This window comes from Pan troglodytes, chromosome 11, assembly GCF_028858775.2.
Source record: "Pan troglodytes isolate AG18354 chromosome 11, NHGRI_mPanTro3-v2.0_pri, whole genome shotgun sequence".
In the NCBI taxonomy this organism is placed as follows: domain Eukaryota; kingdom Metazoa; phylum Chordata; class Mammalia; order Primates; family Hominidae; genus Pan; species Pan troglodytes.
In genome coordinates this window covers 36,145,009-36,162,561 of record NC_072409.2, presented here as the reverse complement: position 1 = coordinate 36,162,561, position 17,553 = coordinate 36,145,009, and the positions used below count along the sequence as shown (strand labels likewise).

General features: G+C 34.2%; 1 long non-coding RNA gene across 4 annotated transcripts in view; it reads left to right on the top strand.

The window, feature by feature from the left end:
* Positions 1-17,553, top strand: part of LOC107976743 (uncharacterized) — a 72,338-nt gene that overhangs the window by 42,382 nt on the left and 12,403 nt on the right. For 3 of the 4 annotated variants that reach the window (XR_008537159.2, XR_001720935.4, XR_008537158.1), the window contains exon 4: positions 484-1,617. This is a non-coding gene — a long non-coding RNA (uncharacterized LOC107976743). Of the gene's footprint in view, positions 1-483; positions 1,618-17,553 lie in introns of those variants that run through there. The other variant, XR_010148609.1, reaches the window with a different exon arrangement.

The window sequence follows — 17,553 nt, the reverse complement described above, 5'->3', positions numbered from 1 at the left end:
AGGTTTCAGGCCTTATGTTTAATTCTTTAATCCATTTTGGGTTGATATTTGTGTACAGTGTAAGTGAAGCATCCAATTTTATTTTATTTTTGCATGTGGATTTCTAGTTTCCTCAACAATCATTTATTAAAAATTTTATCCTTTCCCTATTGTGTATTCTTGATGCCTTTGTAAAAAGCTACTTGACTATATTTGCATGATTTTATTTCTGGGCTATCTATTCTGTTTCGTTGGCCAAGGTGCCTAATTTCATGCCAGTACCATACTATTTTGATTACTACAACTTTGTGGCAGATTTTAAAAATAAGGTAGTGTGATGCCTCATGCTTTGTTCTTTTTGCTGAAGATTGATTTGGCTATTTGGAGTCTTTTGTGGTTATAGGAATTCTAGGACTGTATTTTCTATTTCTGTGTATTTTCATCTGGTAAAAAAAGCTTTTAATGGTTTACTGACTGAGGAAAATCCACCCCTTCTCAATCTAGAACCTGAAGACCGAATCCTCTGAGAACAACAGAGATACTTTCTTGCCATGTACACTCCAGCAAAATCTTCGGGACCTTGAACTTTGGGTTCATAATCTCACAACTGAGAAGGATTACTCCACACTCATAGAACTGCACACCCATTGGACCCCTTAAGGTGAAGCTAACCAGGGAATTTTCTCCCCAGAAGAAGAAGATATTCTTGATATGAACAGCTTTTCCAAAAATCATGGATCAAGATTTCTACTATTATAAGACTCTTATCTTTGAATATTTTTCCCTTGCTTATACCTCTATGAACAACAGAAGTGAAAAGAGGGTCTATTTTGTGCACATATGGGTATACATTTATTTGTGAATAATTTTGCAGCCAGCCTTATACATAGATAAACTTATGTCTTGATAGATGAAAGATGAAGATGCAATGTAGGTGAGAAACCTTAATGATATATACAGTGTCACATAGTTAGAAACAGAACATTGGTTCACTCCTCCTAACCCACATCATGAGTTAAAGAGAACATTGCCAGGAGGCCTTCACTCTTCTAGAAAGGCATCATTTGTTAGGTCCTTTTCTTTCATGGTTTGGAGCAAAAAAAAAAAAAAGCAATGATTAGAAATGTATCCCTCATAATAGGCTCTATTGCAGACTCTACTGTAAAGGCTGTGGTTACACGACAGACTTTAAATTCTCCTTTGAAATAAAATTGCTCTAGATTATAAACTGGCTAAACAGAGAAGTATCTGAGGAACTGCCGGCACTTGTGGCCTATGGAGAAATATATCAAATGTAGATTATAGATATTCAGTTACAGAAGATTAACAAAAAGACTGCTGAGTTAATTGAGTGGCCTCTTATCTAGTTCACTCTTTACTTAATTTTAGGTGGTTTGGTTTATGGGGACCCTGGGTAAGAAGCATATACCAAACTCTTGGTATTATTCTCCTAATAGTCATAATAGATTTCCTGGTACACTGTATTCTCTGAAAAGTTTTAAATGTTTGCATGTAGCCATCTCTAGAATGTCAAATGGTATCTCTTCAACTGGAATGACAAGAGCTGACAGACATGTGTGACCATGAGGACACCATAACCTATGAATGACATGCTGAGACTGGAAACCCAAAATGGTGGTAAGTGAAAGTGGTGTTAAGGCCTTAAATTTTGGTCACACTCTCACCTAAGTGAGATCCTGACCAAAAGTGGGGAATTTTTAAACAAAATTATGGGAGACCATTGTTTTGGACTGAGCTCACGCACTAGGTCACAATAGACCAGACCAAACCAAAGTGGAGTCACTCATGCTAAATGTAGCATATTCAAACTAAGACTTCAAGGAAACAAATAGATCCTAAAACAGACCAGGTATTGTTTTTCTCTCCCGTAAAGAGGACATTGCAGCATAAAGAAGTACCCTCTACTTTAATCCTTTCAAAAACAACAACAAAAATAACCGGAAGTCCTTACTCCTACCTTACAAAACCCACTGTTTTGCTATTTTCCAGTGGATTTCAAGGCCAAATAAGTACATTAATGATAGCGATAGTAACATCAATGTCCAAAGTTTTGGTCAGTCTCTCAAAATTGATAAGATAACCAAAACGGGGGGGAATTGTTAAATCAGGTTTAGCCTAAACCTGCCTCCTTACATGTTTAAGTTGGGCCTAAATGTTTCTCTGTACATCGTGAACTATAACAAGTGAAAGTGTGACCAGACCCGTAGCCGACACTTGTGTCAATCACCAAGTTTTGGCCCGTCAAATGTAGCCAACTGTTCAAACTGTGTTCAAATAAGAAACATCAATCCATAACAAATCCGGATGCTTCTGTACCTCACTTCCATTTTCTGTACATCACCTTCCTTCTACTTTCCATAAATCATCTACCACATGGCTGTGTGGAGTCTCAGAGCCTATTCTGGCGCAGGAGGCTGCCCGATTCACAAATCCTTCATTGCTCAATTAAACTCCTTTAAATTTAATTTTTTTCTTTTATCACCCCAAAATATTTCAACGGAAATAATTTAAATAATTTTTTTAGAGACATAAAAACTATATTATCAGGATCACTTAACAAGACATCACTCAAAAAGGGACACAAGTTTAGGTTTTTCAACCTTTTAATCTCTACTGAGAGTGGTTTAGAATAACGAAGTGAAAGGGATTGAAAAAAATAAAAACCTTATCAGTGCTATATTTTTTTCTTTGTGGGTTTCAAATTTCTTTCTCTCAGGTATGGAGAAATTATTTTTTTTGTTGTTAAGTGCTAACATTTTCATTAGGAAATCAGAAGTAAGGACACATAACTTTTTCCCTTAGGGCTATTTGTATACACGCTAATGGATACATTTAGGAACAGAGTAATCATTGATTAAAAAAATAGCTGATATTGATCTATGCCATAAATGTTATCAAAGTTCATTTAAATAATCCATTACCTATTCTGGTTTATTCACGTTTAGGAAATTCTATTTTAAATGGAACACTGGCCAATCATCTGATTTGATGCAGTTGCGTGTACCCCCTCAGAGAGGACATGTCCTTTAGTCAGGGTACAGATATTTCCCTGTAGTTTTTACACCCTCTGCAATAATAGCTCATGGGCTGCACCTATTGGCAGTCAGCTTTTGATAAAAATGAGACTCATACAACCCCAAATACTTGGTTTCCACGATTGCTACCTGTTTGCTTTGAACATGACAACTGAGCAGGCCCTAATGCCTTCCCTTTACCATTAAAGCCATATAGTCTGTACACTTTTTTTTTTTAAACTTTCATAATAAGTTCAGGGGTATAAGTACAAGTTTGTAACATAGGTAAACTTGTTGTATAGATTATTTCATCACCCAGGTATTAAGCCCACTACCCATTAGTTGTTTTTCTTGATTCTCTCCCTCCTCCCATCATCCACTCTGTGTGATTCCTCTCTATGTTTCCATGTGTTCTCCCATAACAATCTGTTTTATATCCCACTCCCGCAGAGTTCTGTTTTAAGATCTTTGGGAACCTCTTCTTTTTTAATTTGTGTGTTATCTACAAACCTCTTTCACATGCAATATCTCATTTATGTTATTTTGAAAGATCTTGCTATCTGGGAGGTATCATGTATATCTTACTGATCTTCATGCCAGCTTACAGAGATCTAGTGCCATGCTTGAGGACACAAAGCCAGTTGTTTTACAACTGGAAGACAAATCTGACTCAAAGTTTAATAAGTGTGTGTGTGTGCACATATGTGTGCATTTGTTTCCTGCTGTAGCCAAGATTCTTGACCCTTTCATGTTGGCAGCGCTCTTTGAACACTGGAGCATTACTTCCCCTTCTTCATGGGATTTAAAGAAGAACTCAAAGCAACACTAAAACATGTCAGCATAATTGCCAAGAGATAACAACCACAGTAAAACAGTGTTTCACATTGTCTTTAAAAGCATCTCTATTTACTTACTACTCACTCTGTGGCCTTTTAGCACCATACTGCATTTGAGCAGAACTGTTAACTGCCCTTATATATTCACAAGGAAATGTTCTTGCATGCTCTTCAAAAACAAAACAAAACAAAAACAACAAAAAAAAGTTTTGCAACAGGCTTAGTTTTTCAGCACACTAACAACTCTTAATATCAGCAAATTATACCCTCCTCCTCTGCTCTGCACCTGATATTTCCATAACACACATACACATACACACACAATTTGTTATCATCTCCAGTATTTTTTAAATTGATAAAAAATTGATAGTTCACCTTTAAGAGGACTACGGTACAACAGGGGAGCAGGAACACCGGTTTAAAACCTCTATGGTAGGACATGGTTCAATTAAATATCCTGTCAAAAAGCGATCTGGAAATTAAGGCGTTTGATCTCGCTCATTAAACGGATAAATTCTGATGGCAGGTTTAATGTAATGCCTATACAGCTAGGATGTTCTAAGAGAAGGAGATTAGTGATTTACTAAGTCACTTCTTCCTTGGCTGTGAAAATGCTTTTTCTGCATTTTTTTTTTCAGCTCAGGCCTGCAATGGATTTGTACTTTAGGAGAAAGCACCCTTTCTAAATAATATTTCTTCCAAAACTACTATCATGACCAGCATTTCAGTGACTAGAAATTCTTTCATCTTAGAAATTCTTTCATAAGTTGATTCTTATTATACTCTCCAGTGCTAAATAAAGGGAAAGCCACAAATGGAACTTTACTGAAAATGCTATATAACACTAATAGCATTAGTTATGTGACGTGATATGTGCCAGACACTGTTTTAAGTTATTTGCATATATTAACTCACAACAATTCTGTGAAGTCAGTCTATTTATTATGGTCCCTTTCCAGATGGGAAAACTCAGGTATAAGGGAAATGTGTGATTGACTAAATAGCAGTGCAACCAGAGTTTGAATCCAGACATTAGGAATCTAAGGTCTTGGTATTTAGGCTTTACGTAAAAACAATTCAAAAGGGAGGCTGGGTGCAGTGGCTCAGACCCATAATCCTAGCACTTTGGGAGGCCGAGGTGGGTGATCACTTGAGACCAGGAGTTCAAACCCAGCCTGGCCAACATGGTGAAACCCAGTCTCTACTAAAACTACAAAAATTACCTGGGTGTGGTGGTGCATGTCTGTAGTCCCAGCTACTTGGGAGGCTGAGGCAGGATAATCATTTGAACCAGGGAGGCAGAGGTTGCAGTGAGCCGAGATCATACCATTGTACTCCAGCCTGGGCAACAGAGCAAGCCTCTGTCACAAACAAAACAAAGCAAAAATTTAAAAGAGGAAAGAGAGAGAGAAAGACAGATGAGAAAAAATAAAATAAAATAAATTTAAGAAATGAAAAAGTTTGTCATCTAAGCTATAGGATGATGATTTTATTTTGTTCTCACTGATACTAGCCTTGATTCTATTCCCCTTTCATTATGAGGAACTGACCCAGAAAATTCATAGTTTGGGAGTGTGTGTTTGTAGACTTTTGATACAGAAGTGAAAACATGTCCGTGACAGCTCAAATATTATTTGAAGATTCAAAGTGAGAATCCAAGCACCAAAGCATCTTTTGCTTCCTTCTCACCCACAACACCATGGGGAGAACCCCCGGTTATTTTTTCAAAGGTGAATCACAATGTCTACCTGTTCAAGAGTGTTCACCTTTCTACTCAGCTTGTAGTAGGAGGCTGGTTCCTGATTGGAAAAAGCAGATATGACTGTTTTATAGTCCATTTTAAAGTCAAAGAGGATCCACACAATGCCAAATGTGTGCTACTATAATAAATCTGCCATTTATTTCAGGAAGCACTGAAATTTAAGCTCTTTACTGACATGTACCAGAGCTTGATTAGCTACCTTAGATGAGCTTTTACACTAAAGTTTTTATTCTGTAATTACATAGAAAATAGCTTTCACACTTATGCCAAGATACTAAGTTCTATGTCAGCTGTTAAATTTCAGCCACCAGTGTGGGAGGTAACACTAGCTGTAATGTTAATGGCTGTTAAAAGTTAATGTTTAATAGCTTTGAAAATAGAAATTAAACTTGAAAAGTCTATGCAGATACCTGGAATGTGGATGGATTTCTCAAGCTTCAAGTGAAGAAAAATATTGACAATTTTTCAGTGAATTTATAATGATGGAAAGGGAAATCATTCGAGTCAAGTATCATCTTTGATGAGTGATCATCACCTTCATGAATGATCCTAAAAAACTATCTATATTGATCAAGTATAGCAAAATATTTCAGAAGTTTGCACCTCATCATTGTGAATTTTGTTGACAGAGTTATAATTCATTTAACCCCCAAATAATCTTTGGTTCAGTAGACAATGAAGGCCTTCTTTAATATTGATGCAATTTATGACTTGACTCTATACTTAACAGTAGTTCCCATGTTAATTAGAAGGAAGATAACTGAATTACATTTTAAAACATTTACTGTACTTGATCATCATAAGTTGGGGACCCTTGTTTCAGTAGTCTATATATTGGGCTGCTTTTAAAATATCACATTATCTTCATGAAAATTAGTGGCTGCTTTTTCACAGAAGTCATTTTTCATAATTCAATCTCTTAGTTATTACATAGTGTTTCTCCCCAAGTGCCAAAAGAAATGAGAATATATTTTTATTTCATGGTTCTTATTAAAAGCTCATTTTCTTGGACAAATAAGATAGTGTTTAAGTCATTGGTTCAGTAGACATAGTTATCGTGGATTTAGAATATTTAATCGAAAAGATTGGTTAATATGAACTCATGCATTGAAATATAGCAGTTCTCTTAAGAATTGCTACAAGATCTAAATAAACATTATTTTCTTTGAAAAGGCTAGTACTCCTGAAAATACTCAGAAAATAATTTATAAAATATGCATCTAGAGCAAAGTGTAAATGGCAAAAAATGGTTCACATTTCCCATGTTACCAAATGGATTAGACTGTTGTGTTATCCAGTATCCATGATACTTTTGCATCATGCCACTTGTTTTATACTAAAAAAATTCTAAAAGAGTATTTAAAATACTCTGAAGGAAAAAACGTTTCTGCACATAAAGGTATTTATTGAAGGATACCTGGTTGCCACTTTTTCACTGTCATATAATTACATATGCCAAGAGGGTGCAAGTTAAGCTTAATAAGATAATATTTAAAATGGAATATTGTATGACCAATAAAATATACACATATTGAGGTGATACTGAAACACAAAATAGACTGAAAAAGAAATACTGAAAAATGACATTAAAATTATATTTACACTAAAATAAATTTTTAAAGTTATATATTCATATGGACACTAAGAGACCACCACCAAATGAAAGCTTTTGAAAAGACAGGTAAATTTTTTCACCTTTCTTAATGAAGAATTTAATTACTGCTATTGCAGTTCTCATTACATCCTATAATATAAAGAAAATATGTAGAAATAATAGAAATCTTTAAATCATTCTCTCTCCTCTTTATTATTTGTTGCCCTGGTGGCATGTTAGAGTAATGAACAAAGAGATAAGAAGGAAGATCTTATTGAAATTATAAAGTTACAAATACCTGTATATAGAAACATCTATCTAGAGATATATAGACAGAAACAAAGATAGATAGATGACAGATAGATCGATGATAGATAGATAGATAGATAGATAGATAGATAGATAGATAGACAGATAGATAGATAGTGCTGGGAAATGCAATGCAAATCTTCCCAAATACCCCTTAACTCTTTGAGTTGTATAATTTACTTGTCCACTGAATGTTATCAGGAAAATACAGTTATATTGAAATAATTTAGAGAAAAATTTAAAAAAATAACTGACTTTTATTGTTTTTTAATTTTTAATTTCTATGGGTACATAGTAGGTGTATATATTTATGGGATATATAAAATAGTTTGATATGGCATATACTGTGTAATAATTACATCAGGGTAAATGAAGTTTCCATCATCTCAAGCATTTATCCTTTCTTTGTGTTAAAAACAATCTAATTATACTCTTTTAGTTATTTTAAAATGTACCATAAATTACTGTTGACTGTTCTCACCCTTTTGTGCTATCAAAAACTAGGTATTATTCATTCTATCTAACTATATTTTTTGTACCCATTAAGCATCCCCACTTCCCCCACCCCCTGCCACTACCCTTCCCGGCCTTTGGTAGCCTTCATTCTACTCTCCATCTCCATGAGTTCAATTCCTTTAATTTTTAACTCCCACAAATAAGGAGATCATGCAAAGTTTGTCTTCAGTTCCATCCATGTTGTTATAAGTGAGAGAATCTCATTTTTTTATGGCTTAGTAGTATGACATTGTGTGTATGTACCATATTTTCTTTACCCATTTGTCTGTAAATGGACACACAGCTTGCTTCCTAATCTTGCTTATTGTGAATATTGTTGCAATAAACGTGGGAGGCAGATATCTCTCTCTTCGATACACTGACTTCCTTCCTTTTTGGTATATAGCTAGCAGTGGGGTTGCTGGATTATATGGTAGCTCTATTTTTAGTTTTCTAGGGAACTTCCAAACTGTTCTCTATAGTGGTTGTACTAACTTACATTCCCACCCACAGTGTAGATGGGCTCCCTTTTCTCCACATCCTCTTCAGCATTTGTTATTGCTTGTCATTTGGATAAAAGCCATTTTAACTGGGGTGAGATATCACATTGTAGCTTTGATTTGCATTTCTCTGATGATAAATGATGTTGAGTACCTTTTCATACACCTGTTTACCATCTATATGTCTTTTGTTTTCAAAAATGTCTATTCAGATCTTTAGAACGTTTTTCAGTGAGATTATTAGTTTTTTTCCTATAGAGTAGTTTGAACTCCTTATCTAATCTGATTATAAATCCCTTGTTAGAAGGGTGGGTTGCAAATATTTTCTCCCATTCTGTGGGTTGTTTCTACAGTTTATTTATTGTTTCTTTTGCTATTCAGAGCTTTTAAACTTGATGTGATCCCATTTGTCAATTTTTGCTTTGGTTGCCTGTGCTTGTGAGATATTACTCAAGAAATCTTTGCCCAATTCAGTGTCCTAGAGCTTCCTTAATGTTTTCTTATAGTAGTTTTATAGTTTGAGGTCTTACATTTAAATCTTTAATTCATACTTAGTTGACTTTTACATACAGTGAGAGATAGGGGTTAGTTTCATTCTTCTACCTTATGGATATCTAATTTTCTCAGCAACAATTATTGAAGACACTGTCCATTTCCCAATATATGTTCTTGGCGTCTTTGTTGAAAATTAGTTCACAGTAAATGTATGGATTATTTTCTGGGTTCTCTATTCTGTTCCTTTGGCCTATGTGTCTATTTTTATGCCAGTACCATGCTGTTTTGGTTACTATGGCTCTGTAGAATATTTTGAAGTCACATAATGTGATTCCTCCAGTTTTGTTCAGGATAGCTTTGGCATTCTGTGTCTTTTGTTGTTCCATATAAATTTTTGTATTGTTTTCTTCTATTTCTGTAAAGAATGCCATTGATATTTTAATAGAGATTGCATTAAATCTGAAGATTTCTTTGAGTAGAATGGAAATTTTAACAATATTGATTCTTCCAATCCATAAACATGGACTCTTTCCATTTTTTATGTCCTTTTGAATTTCTCACATCAGTGTTTTATACTTTTTACTCTGGAGCGCTTTCAATCATTTTATTCTTAGATATTTTATGTTATTTGTAGCTATTATAAATGGGGTTACTTTGTAGATTTCTTTTGCAGACTGTTTGCTGTTGGTATATAGAAATGCTACTGACTTTTATTTTGCAAACTTATTGAATTTATCAGTTTGAATATTTTTTTGGTGGAGTCTTTAGGGTTATCCAAACATAAGATTACATAATCTGCAAAGAAGGCTAAGTTGACTTTTTTTTCTTTCCAATTTGGATGCCCTTCATTTAATTAACTTGTCTGATTGCTCTACCTAGGACTTTCAGGATTCTGTCAAATAATAGTTGTTAAGGTGGGCATCCTTGTTTGTGTTCCAGATATCAGAGAAAAGGCTTTCACTTCTTCTCATTTCAATATGATACTAGCTGTGGGACTGTCATATATGGTTTTTACTGTGTTGACAGATGTTTCTTCTACACCTATTTGTTGAGGTTTTTTATAAAGGGATGTTGAATTTTATCAAATGCTTTTTCAGCATTTCATTTCATTGAAGCATTTTGTTGATATGGTATACCAGATTGATTGATTTGCATATGTTGAACCATCCTTGCATCTTTGGCATGAATCCCAGTTGGTAACAATGAATGATTGTTTTTTAAATGTGTTGTTGAATTTGGTTTGCTATTATTTTGTTGAGGATTTTTGCATCATGAACATTGGCCTACAGTTTTCACTTTTTGATGTGTCTTTGTGTGGTTTTGGTAGCAGAGTAATACTGGCCTCACAGAATAAGATTGGAAGTATTTTCTCCTTTTTCTGTAATAGTTTATATAGGATTGGTGTTAATTCTTCTTTAAATGTTTTGTAGAATTCAGCATTGAAGCCATCAGGTCCTGGGTTTTTGCAGGGGGAGACTTTTATTATGGCTTCAATCTCATTACTTGTTATTGGTTTCTATAGGTTTTGGATTTGTTCATGATTCATTGTTGGTAGGTTGCATGTGTCTAGGAATTTGTCCATTTTTTATAGGTTTTCTAATTTACTGGCAAATCGTTCCTTATAGTGGCCTCTAATGATCCTTTGAATTTCTGCACTATCAGTTTTAATGTCTCATTTTTCATTACTGATTTTATTTGAGTCTTCTCTCTTTTTCTCTTAATCTGGATAAAGGTTTGTCAATTTTGTCTATCTCTTCAACAACTCCAATTTTTGTTTCATTGATCTTTTGTATTATTTATTTCAATTTATTTATTTCTGCTGTGTTCTTTATTATTTATTTTCTTCTGCTAATTTGGGGTTTGGTTTGCTCTTACTTTTCTAGCTCCTTAAGATGCATTGTTAGGTTGTTTATTAGACGTTTTTCTACTTTTCTGATGTGGGAACATTTAGCTACAATAATTCCTCTGAGTATTGCTTTTGCTGTATCCCATAGCTTTTTGTATGTTGTGTTTCCATTATCATTTGTTTCAATAAATGTTTCAATTTCCTTCTTAATTTCTTCATTGATCCACTGGTCATTCAAGAGCATATTGTTTAATTTCCATGTTTTTGTATAGTTTTCAAAATTCCTCTCGTTATTGATGTCTGCTTTTATTCCACTGTGGTCAGACAAGATACTTGACATAATTTCAATAGTTTTGAATTTTATAAGACTTGTTTTGTGGCCAAATATGTGGACTCCTTTAGAAATAGTCATGTGCTGAGGAGGATAATGTGTATTCTGTAGTTGCTGGATGAAATGTTCTATAAATATCTGTTAAGTTCCTTTGGTCTATAGTGCAGATTATATCCAATATATCTTTGTGGATTTTCTGCCTGAATGGTCTGTCCAATGCTAGAAATTCCAGCCACTATTGTATTGGAATTTATGTCTCTCTTTAGCTCTAACATGCTTTATCTTTTCCTTTAGCTCTAATACGCTTTGTATATTGGGTGCTCCAGTGTTGGGTGCATATATATTTAAATTGTTATATCCTCTTGCTGAATTGACCCCCTTATCATTATATAATGACCTTCTGTGTCTCTTTTTATATTCTATTTTATATTCTATTTTTCTGTGTACTTACTATTACTAGCAAGTTTTGTACCTTCAGATGATTTCTTACTGCTCATTGACATCCTTTTCTTTCAGACTGAAAAACTCCCTTTAGTATTTCATGTAGAACAGATAAGGAGTGGACAAAATCTCTCAGATTTTGTTTTTCTGGTCTTTATTTCTCCTTCATGTTTGAAGGACATTTCTGCTAGATATATTATGTTAAGATAAAATATTTTTTTTCTATGGCACTTTAAATATGTCATGTCACTCTCTCGGCCTGTAAAGTTTCCACTGAAAAGTCTGCTGTCAGACCTATTGGAGCTTCATCATGTGTTACTTGTTTCTTTTCTCTTGCTGCTTTTAGGATTCTTTCTTTATCCTTGACCCTTGGGAGTTTGATATTTCTTGAGGTAGTCTTATTTGGATTAAATCTTTTTGGTGTTCTATAACCTTCTTGTATTTGAGTATTGATATCTTTCTGTAGGTTTAGGAAGTTATCTGTTATCACTTTGAATAAACTTTCTACTCTTATCTTTCTGTCTACCTCCTCTTTAAGGCTAATAATGTCTAGATTTGCCTGTTTGAGGGTATTTTCTAGGCCTTGTAGGCAGACTTCGTTATTTTTTATGCCTCTTGCTTTTGTCTTCACTGACTGTATTTTCAAAATACCTGTCTTTAAGCTCACTGATTTTTTTCCTCTGCTGGATCAATTCTGCTGCTAAGAGATTGATCCATTTTTCAGTATGTCAATTGCACTTTTCAACTTCAGAATTTTTGCTTGATTTCTTAAAATTATTTCAATCTCTTTGTTAAATTTTTCTGATAGGATTCTGAATTCCTTTTCTTGTTATTTTGAATTTCTTCATAGTTCCTCAAAACAGCTATTTTGAATTCTCTTTTTGTAAGGTCACATATCTGTCTCTCCAGGGCTGGTCCCTGGTGACTTATTTAGTTCATTTAGTGAGATCATGTTCCCCTGGATGGTCTTGATGCTTGTATATGTTAATCATTCTCTTGGCATTGAAGAGTTAGGAAATTATCATAGCCTTACAGTCTGGGCTTGTTTGTACCCATGCTTTTTGGGAAGGCTTTCCAGATATTTGAAGGAACTCGGGTTTTGCAACCTATCAATTTTTATTTTAGATTCCTGATGTACATGTGCAGGATTGTTACATGGGTATATTGTGTGAGGCTCGGGTTTCAGGTATGGATCCTGTTGTTACCCAGGTAGTGGGCATGATATTCAATAGGTAGTTTTGCAGCCCATGCCTACCTTCGCCCCTACCCATCTTGTAGCCCCCAGTGTCTATTTTCCCTTCTTCATGTCTATATGTGCTCAATATATAGCTCCCATTTATAAATGTGAACAAACAGTATTTGGTTTTCTGTTTCTGTGTTAATTTTGCTTAGGATAATGGCCTTTAGCTGCATTAATAATGCTTCAAAGGACATGATTTTTTTTCTTTCTCATGGCTGCATAGTATTCCATGGTGTATATGTACAGCATTTTGTTTATCCAATTCACCATTGATGGTCACCTAGATTGATTCCATGTCTTTATTATTGTGAGTAGTACAGCCATGAGCACATTAATATACATGTCTTTTTTGTGGAGCAATTTATTCCTTTTTGGATATGTAACCAATAATGGAATTGGTGCATCAAATAATTGTCTTTTATGCTTTTTGAGATCTCTCCACATTCCTTTCCACAATGGCTGGACTAATCTATATCCCCATCAACAGTTTAAAAGCATCCCCTTTTCTCCACAGTCTCACAGCATTTTCTTTATCCAATTCACCATTGATGAGTGCCTAGGTTGATTCCATGTCTTTGTTGTTGTAAATAGTGCAGCAATAAACATATAAATCTATGTGTCTTTTTTGTGGAACAATTTATTTTCCTTTGGGTATGTAATCAATAATGGGATTGCTGCATCAAATGATAATTGTCTTTTGTGCTTTTTGAGGTCTCTCCACATTGCTTTCCACAATGGCTGAACTAATTTTCATTCCCATCAACAGCTTAAAAGCATCCCCTTTTCTTCACAGCCTCACCAGCATCTGTTACTTTTTGCATAGAGAAAACATTTTTTTTAAAAAAATCCCAATGTCTTACATAATGTTTCAGAAGACTTCTTTCATAAATCCAGAGATTTGGAGACAATATGTTTTATCTCCTCTAGTCAGTCTTGTGACTATGAAGTCAAGTCTCCTTACTAGTTGAGTAAAGATATGCTAATTTAAACAGTGATTAACAAAATACAAAGTTTATGAAAAGTTAGAAATAATCTCTAAGTGCCCACCCCAGAATAAATCTGCAATATACTATAGAATAGTGTTGGGAACTTTTGTTGCCAGGATACAATGTCATGGCTTTGATTTAAAGCTCTCAGCTCTGGCAAAAATTAAAGTTCATTAAACTAAGCACAGTGTGTTGAATACAGATCAGCTCATTACTGAGCATCAACTCAATCATTGATGAGAGCTCTTTGAAAGGCCCATCATTATAACATAGAATGTCATTTTATTACCAGACAGTAACTGCCTGATTAAAATCTTAAATGGATGGGGATCACTGAGAAGCCATATTGAAAGTATCTTCCAGCTGATTATTAAAGTAAAGAATGTACTAAAGGGAAATATTAGTGAAAATAGCTAATTTTCTCACCTTAATGTCTTTCATGTGTGTCCTCTCCTTTCCATTTCTACTGGCATACCCTTAATCCAATATGTCATTTTCACTCTTTGATTATTGCAATAGCTTTCTTAAAATCTGGCCTTATTGCTTTTATATCCCAACTCTCTTCAAGTATATGCTAAGTAAACTGTTACAGAAACATTTTCAAAGTCTATTTTTAAAAATATGTCAAATATTTGCTTAAAACCTTTTGACAGATGTATAATGACAAATAAAATTCACCAAATTAGAAGGTTCAAGGCTCCCTTTAATTTGAATACTATTTATTTTTCTATTTTTAATCCTGTAGACTTTTCTAGAAAATAATTGTGTATACCTATAATGGACTACTTACTTTTCATGTTATTGCCTTTTCTATTCTATTCATTAGTCACATACTTTCCACTGTTTAAAATATTCTTCTTTTCATTGCTAAATGTTGACATCTTAACCATCTTTTAGGCATGTATTTGCCTATTAAAACATGCCCTTTTTTTCCTCTCTAGAATCTATCATTTTCTATATTTTTCCTAGAGCGTTTTGCTTTCATCTTTGCTATCACAATTGTTACACTATATCTTTCTGATAGTTTAGAAATAAGCCTATATATTATATAATGTCATGTTTTTGTTTTATTTATTAGATTTTAACTGATACAAGACAATGTCCATGTGCTATTCATTTTATATCTCCTCAAACTCCTTCAACGATTCCTAACAGTAGTAAAACTGTAATATCAGTTTATTCAGTAAGGTAGAGAATTACTATTTTGAGTCACCTTAGTGCCATTAAGATTCTTTGTAATTAACTACCATTGTGATGGTTACAAAGCCATACATACATTTATAAACCCGTGAGCACAGTAATAATTCAGGCTGGAATTCAAATTTCAGTTTTATTTTATAGTGCTTACAGGATTTATGATAACTTATTAATCTGTTGAAAATTTTTTATCTTTCAAATGGAATACAAATATTCTACTTGTATGGATTCAACAAGATGTTACATGTAACATGTTCACGACATTGAAGCCAGTTAAAAACTAGTTATCCTCTTTCACTTTCCTTCCCCTTTTCACTTTTACACAGAGAAGGGTCATATTTCATGGCAAAGCTAAAGTTGACAAAATTCCCCTTGGATTTTGAAGTTCATTGTTTTGTAGCTCACTGACATTATGTGAGTCACAGTGTGCTCACAGCTTCAAGACAGAACCAGCAATGTGTCTCATGAAACAAATAAGATGTTAGATTATTTCCAGTGAATGCCTTTCTAAGTTTACTCAAGACTGGGTTCTGTCTTTGCTGATATCAATCATGGAATCATTTTCTGCACTGCCAAAACTAAACTCTTTTTAAATTTCTTTTATATTGTCACATGATTTGAAAGAATAAAACAACAAAATGATTGGGGGGTAGTTAAAATCAGAATTAAATCCTTATTCTACCTCCCTGAACCCTACCATCACCATGGAGCTGCCAAAATTTCACAGTTCTGAGAATAAGCTATTATCCCTACGGTTATTGGAAGACAGTTCTTAGCAGAAAGCAAATGGATAGAATGCAGAATATGTCTAAACAACTTAAAAATAGGTATTTAAAATTTTCTTTTTTTGAGGGAATTAAATATAGGCTGTAACTTAGTAGGTAAGGGAGCCTGGTATTTATTCAAGGGGAGGTAGAAAAGTATTCAACTATGGGGAAAATGAAATTGCCAAGACTAAGAGAGAAGGATGGCTGATTCAGTCAGTGGGGGCACACATAGCAACTACTTCTATCCAGAGGCCCTAATGATTCAAGGTTATGTGAAGTGACAACTCTGGAGATTTGGAGATTGAGTTCCCTGCCATTGGACGATTAAGAAAAATCCTCACTTCTCATCCACTTAGTCCTCTATCTTAAAACTAGGTAATCCCTGGCAGCTCACTTCCAATGGCAAGATTCAGTCATGAGATCTTGTATGGAGATTTCTAAAGCAAAAGCATGTTAACTTTTCTCTAGTTGACCAGAGGCAACCTTCTATTTGAAGCTTACAATGGCTGCTATAGGGTGTGTATTGATAAGAACTGCATGCATTGTTGAACAAACATAGTTAAGTATTGTTAATATTATCCACATGATATGTATAACAATAAATATTAGCCTGCATAAGTTATTTCAAGTTTAAAGTAATACTTAGCTAAGTTTGATTAATGTATGCACTTCTGTGATATACATTTGATGGCATCAACTTAGAACTTCCAAGACCCATAATGGATTTGGGGGCAACTTTATAGTGCTTTCTTAAGAATTAATAATTAAGGATTGAAAAGGAGCATTAATTATTGTATCTGAGAATAATGAGATGATTTAACTATAAAACGTACATACATAATAGGTATAAAATATTGAATTATTGATGTGATTTTTCTCTTTTGAATTTTGTAGCACTTTATCTTTGCCTTATTTATATTATTCATTTCTTGGTGGTTAGGGTAGACATCACATCATGACGTGTATAATATAAGAAAAAATGTAGAAAGAACTATGGAGTTTTAGGTATTTCTCATTCTATCCTATGTAGATTAATAAGGGCCAGATCTATGGTTTTATTCAGAAGTTTGAAGAAGGTTAATAGAATAAAAAGGAGGAGGAGGAATCAGTGTCCATGGCATCAGCTAGAAACCCATTATTTTACATTTCTAAGAAAAAAATAGGAGAGCAAAGACAAGTCTTGTCCTTTTGATAAGTTAAGGTAATATCTAGAACAGAGATATTCTATTGTTTCTACCCCACATTTAGGAATCTAGAATGTGTTCCTTTCTACGCTAACCAAAAGAGGATGGGGTATGCACAGCTGGGTCTGGCTGAAGGTGGCATTTCCAAAAGCCTATCTTGAACTTAGAGGAACAGAGAGGGAAACAAGAATTTTCTGAGAGTATGGCTGGAATATCTTGGAAAAGTGATGGAAGGCGGAGCCACCAGCGAGGTACCAGGTAGGAAGAACTGTAAAGAACCCTGGAAGAAAATAGAAGGCACAGCCAGAACCCAGAGGATTCTATGAGCCCAATAGTCAACCATGGATAACTACTGGTTTCTGACCAAAGTTTAATATACCCAATTATATGGTATATGCTGTAGACTCGGAGATGAAAGCAAAGTGGATCAGTAACATCATCTTAAAAGCATGAGGAAAATACAGTGCCTAAGCCTAATGCTATGAAGACTTAAAAGCCATACTCCTGAACATGTGAGCCTGATATCATTTGAACAGAGTGTTGGGATGCAAAAGGC